Here is a 6,033-nt window from a genome sequence, read left to right on the forward strand (position 1 = left end):
GATCAAAATTGCCAATGAGTGAAGTGACAGGCCGTGAGGCGCAGTAACAATGTGCTAAATATGTCCACGTCCACCCTTTTTAGCTAACATCTGCCTTTGGACTGGACTATCCATTCACTTTTTATCTAGGATCAAACACAAATTTGCCCAAAAGGCCCGTGACCAAATACCTGCTCAGTGTAGGGAATTCCCATCAGCCTCCAACATGGTGCTAATTTGCTAATTAACAAAAAAAAAAAAAAATGAAGCACTCTGATATTATCATGTAGGTCAAAGCACCGTTGTACAGCCTCACAGAGTTGGACTGCGAAAGCTGCAGACTCCTAAAGGGATAGTTCGCCCAACAATGTATTTTCACCCATTTATTACTCACCTCCATCACACTTTGTTGGAGTGGAAGAATTCCAACGAAAGGCTGAAAGACTCCCAACACAAAAAAATAGCATAAGAGTAACAGCGCATGCATTTCGCTATACTGGTGGTGTAGTGTCACAATTTTTTAACTGTCTATTTATGTTTATATCTTTGGTCACAGGAATCTTCCATTGGCTAATCTCAAATTTTGGGTGAACTATCCCTTGAAATACCAACGCACGGTTGTAACCTGACATTCTCCGCTTCAAACTTACTGACAGACTGTTAGCAACCAACGACGGAGCCGAATCTCAGGAGAAGAAGACTGGGAGGAGTCAGTAGGATTTTTACCCCCCCTCCCGGCCTCTCTTGTGGAATCTTTAAAGTCGTTATTGATAAAAAGCCAACGCTAAAGTTTTACTGTTATTGCATTTGTGAGACCACAAGCGTCGTTTAGGGAGACAACAAGAGGGGTTGGTTTGTTTTTTTTTTGTTGCTGTTGTGGATTTTTTTATTTTTTTTTTTCCCAGGGATCGTATCTTGCGGGCACTGCCGCGACTCGCTCCGAGGGGAAGCCGTTCAGATGGAAACGAGCAGAGAGTAAATAAAGCGCCATCCGCTCACTTTGGAATGAAAAGGGAGGAACGAGAGCCCAGAGACAAACGCGCAGCTGAGGACTCAAAAGTAGCGGCAACGAGAAGCTCTACCCCCAAAAAAATGAAAAAAAGAAATTTGGGTCGTCATTTACAAACATCTGAAAGGCGCGGCGCTACTCGACGGTCGAGGGTAATTAGCCGGTTTGGAAAAATCTGTGTCACTGGGCAGCTTTTTATCCAGCTCCATGCCTCTGAGCCCGACCGTGGGATGCTTAGTCTTCACAAAAACACAAACAGACACGCACACGCGCACACACACACACACACACACACACACACACACACACACACACACACACACACACATGCATGCAGAAACATGCTGGCACCCACATCTGACTTTCCCCTACACAGGCACACTGAATCTCACAGCTCACGTACATACACACACACACACACACACACACACACGCACACACACCCCTAGCTGCCAGCCAGTTTCACTGTATACTTTCTAATGTAAGCCTCCAACTAACAGCAGTCTGATACGGACACAAGCTGTGAATTAAAGCACACTTTTACTTACATGATATAAATATGATGACCTATATCTAGAGAGAAAGAATATTATATACAGTATAATACCTAGAAAATAAAAAAGTCACCTTTTCAAAGAGGCTGTCTGGAGTCTTTTCACTGTGTGGATGTCACCGTGCGGCTCAGTACGCGTGCATGCTTGAAAGTGTTTTGAGACTATTTTGTTTGCAGCAAACAATGTTGGCATCTCTTCGGAAAACCTCTGCGGACCGCAACGATTTCAAGCCTGGAACGTGGCACGTCCATCGTGCCGAGCTCCGAGGAAGGAACTCTGAAGAGGAGGGCCAAGAAGACATACAGGAAGTGACTGCCAGCCTTGCTGCTGCCGCCGCTGCTGCTGAGGAAATGTTTTATCAATTGCATGGTAACTTTCACGCTCAAGGAAAAAAAAGACAAAGCGTACGGCTGAAGGTATATTGTGCGTCAAACTCCGCAAAAAGCCGTCGCGTTACTTTTTGCCATCACATGGAGGTTTTGAGCTGTTAGGCTAAAGTGGCACTAAAAAATATCTGACTGCAAACATGAATATTTTGTGTGCTAATAATATAATAGCGTCACTTCTAGCTATGGTCATAGAACTACACCGTGTCCATTTTTAAAAGCCCTGCATTTTCCCTTTAAATCCGATAAAAAAAAACAACAACAGTCTTCTTCTCCTGTGACGCCAACGTGCATTTTGCGTCATCGGCGCCGAAGCGAAAATCCCCAAATCACTTTTCTATTCGCAGCCACGTATGATCAGAATGCAGACCCCCGAGTTTCAAAATGGAGGGATTTCGAGAGGGGGGGGGGGGGGGCAGCAGGGGGGGGGGGGTGGATAGCTCAGAGTCACCTGATGAATATTCATCGGCGTGACATCACCAGTGTGGCTCTGCGTTGTCGTCATAGAGATTAGCGCGGATGACGGGATTATGGGAGACTCTCCGCCGCGCTGGGATAGGCTGCCACTCCACTTTTGTTCCCCTTAACTGTCTTTATATGTGCTGTTTTTGTCGCTCAATCTCCACCGCCACTTATCTCCCGTGTGGCAGGAACACTGTGGCCATTGCACATGTTTCATCTTTTCCCCCTTTTCTCCCATCTCGCTCTCTCCGCCGTTCCTTCCTGTCTTCCGCGCGATCCTCTTAGCCATTTTCCTGGAGCACTTTTTTTTTTTTTTTTTTTCCCCTCCCGCCGTTTTCACACCGCACCCTCCCGCGGAGCGGCGCAGCCCTGTAGTAATTGCTTTCTTCGGCTCCATTGGGCCAATGAGACAGAATGGCCCCTTATGTTAAACAGCCCCTAAAAGACACTGAGTAATTCCTGGCGGGGGAGGGGGGGGTTGCGACATGAAATTATTTCATAAGCGCTGCGTTATATCAACGTGGGACACAAAAAATCTATATGGTTCCTTTTCCGTTGCACGGTGACGTGCAGTGAGGCTGGTTTATTATGCTCGGTGAACTGTGTTACAGGCGTCAGTGTGTATCTGTGTTTGGGCGTGTTTTGTCCCAGCTGGATGCTGCTCTAACAGCTGTTTGTGACAAAATGAGGCGCTGAGGGAGAGTCGGTGCCAGCTTTGATGTCCTAATTACAGTATCTATCTGTCTATCTATCTATCTGTCTGTCTGTCTATCTATCCATCTATCTATCTGTCTGTCTGTCTGTCTGTCACCTCAATATGACCGTGCGTGCATTTCTTTCCAGCGACAGTTTCACGACAGATGGCCTCCAAGGTTGAGGTAAGTTTGCCACTGTGCCTTATCGTCATCACATTAGGCTGCTGTCATTTACGCCAACAGCAAATGCAAATAGTGAGACGGAAAACGTCGCATCAAGAAAAGGTTTAGGATGGAGAAAATAAATAGAAAAAAGAAGAGAAAAGGAAAATAGGAAAATCGATGATCTGAACTGAACAACGTGGTGCCACTTTTAAACTTGAAGGCCTGCATGAATAAGAATCAGAACCTCCAGCCCTCATCACAGGACCGTGTTTTATGCTACGATGCCGCTGAGGTCGGTGGGAGTTGGCGGGGGGTGCAAAGCATCAGACCTGCGCCAGACTGGGACACGACAGAATCCTCAGCAGGCCGACTTTTTGAGGAGGAGAGACTCTTTTGCCGTGCAAAGAAGGGCAAACTGAGTGAAGAGCACTCTGAACCACATTGCCGCTGACAAAGAGAGCAATGTCACAAGCGTTTGTGTGTGTGTGTGCGTGCGTGCGCGCGCCATGAGTGGAGTAACACTATGGCCATCTGCAGCGTGGAGAGGAAAAAAGCCCTGGAGCAGTGAATGCTGCTGAAGCAGAAAGACAAGAAGGGGAAGAAGGGAGTGTGGAAGGTGGAGAGAAGAGGATGAGCAGGAGAGAGAGGGGAGGGAGGGGAGGGAAGGGAGGGACGGGAAAGAGGGGGGAGAGGGGAGAGGGTCACATCAAGCACATTAGAAATGCTGTCAGAGAAACACCATGCTATTATCCTTACCTTAACATTAGGATGTTAAAGAGGTCCTGTAATGAAAAATTGAATCTATCGACGTGTCTTTTTGCATTACTGACACGCCAACTAACACACCAAGTACAAAAGAAATGACAACGTGCGCATTCCTAGATTCTAGCTTTTTCCATGTTCCTGCCCTGAAACGAGCCGTTCGGAATTTCCTTAACTTCCGACCTGATTATCACCATTTTGAATCTGTAGCCTTATTCCCCGCTAGCTAACGTTTGCAGTGAGCAGCTGGCCAATCACGAGGGAGCGGGCTGGTCTGAGGTGGAACCAGGGGTCAGAACAGCCTCTTCAGGCTGAGTGGGAGAAATGCTGGTTTTGAGAGGCCTTTACGGCTCAAAGTAGGATTTCTGACCAATCAAGGCTGGAAGTCGACCACCAAAATTTGGAAATTCCCATAATAGAACCTCTTCAAATTAAAACATTCAGTGACTTGTATGGCCACCCTTGCCGTTGACACAGTGCACATTGACATAGTACTGTGTAACTTTGGTTTCCTGCCCAGCAACATTTTACAAGAACACATTAGCCCAGTCCTTCCTCTTGTTCTTGCCTCCTCCAACTGTACTGTCTTTGTTCTCTTTGGCGTGGCTGCCATTATGAACACACATATAGTGAGCTAGCTTCTTATAGCTAGCCAAGAGGTGCTGATCTTGGCTTGTGAATTGTTGCCGTAAAGAGAGGCGCGTCCTCATTAGAAAGGTGCCGGGCAGGCAACCAGATTTATAGTCCTATGCCAAACCAGCCAGGCATGCAGTGTCAATGTCAAGCCATTCTCCCAGTTATAAATCAATGAATCATAAAAGCCGAATCTGACATTGTCATCTTCAGGCACAAGAAGAGCGTCGGGTTCACTTAGGTGACGTGAAGCTCAACGATTTAACTATTTAACCAATGCCTTCGACCCCCATTTTTCCGCCATCCTGATGCAGAGCTAGAGTGGAATGACTGTCTTTACAAGCCATTACAGCGATTTGCGCAAAACGGACAAAACGGCAGTATATTCAGAAGTCATTTAACTTGCCAATAAATGGGTCAACCACCCCCACCCCTTATAACAGCACGCGCGCTGGCACCGATTCAGCCTCGTGGTGCAGAAACCAGCAATGGAGACCGTCGCAACGAGGAGCATAAAGGCGAGAGAATCACAGTTCTGAGAAATTCAATGTGTTAATTAGTAAATAGACATAATGTCATGTGTTACATTAAGCAGTGCGCCATCTAAATCTGTAAAGGCGCACAGAGGCAAGGACATGGCTATGGTGTTTCCAAGCTGCCCTTTGATGCCGCTGCGAGTGTCCCGCATCGTATCACAATAAGGAGGAGCGTCAGTTTAAAGGCAGCAGCTGTTTGCCTTTTATCTCCTCTTCCTCGCTCTTTCCTTCTTTCTCTCTTCTCCATCTCCCACCCTTTCCATCCCAACCGCTCTCACAATGGCGAGCTATAAGCCTGGAAAGATAGGGCAAATCCCTCCTCTTAGCAGAGTGGGCACGAGAGGGAGAGAGTGAGAAGGGAGTGACAAACACTTTCCCGAAATACTACTAGCTCTCTCTCTCTCTCTCTCTCTCTCTCTCTCTCTCTCTCTCTCTCTCCCTCTCTCCTTCCATTGATCTCGGCTCAGCCAATCAGCTCCCCTCCTCCCCCTCTCCGCGTCGCCGCCACTGCCCTGCGGCGATGACGTCATGCAAGATTCCCGCTTTCCAAAGCTGACGCCTCGCGGCTAACTTGCCACGACGGCCTCGGCGGCTCAGCGCCGTGGCCTCACAGCCAGAAGGTGTTGCAGGTTCAATTTCCAAGCCCAGGCCTCTCACGTCCTGCGATGGTCACACATCCCACTGCCTAGATACATGCACATTTTTGTTTTTATCACACCGATTGTTGCTTGTCTCGACCTGTGCGGCCCCGTGATGGAGTCCAGGGTTTTAACTCTGCCTTGGCACCAACTCAGCGGGGTTAGGCTCGGGTACTGCGACAACCCTGAGCGCAGGAGAAGCGGTGATAGAAAA

Source organism: Nelusetta ayraudi, unplaced genomic scaffold (assembly GCF_046127955.1).
Source record: "Nelusetta ayraudi isolate G7.1 ecotype Tasmania unplaced genomic scaffold, CSIRO-AGI_Nayr_v1 ptg000016l, whole genome shotgun sequence".
In the NCBI taxonomy this organism is placed as follows: Eukaryota; Metazoa; Chordata; class Actinopteri; order Tetraodontiformes; family Monacanthidae; genus Nelusetta; species Nelusetta ayraudi.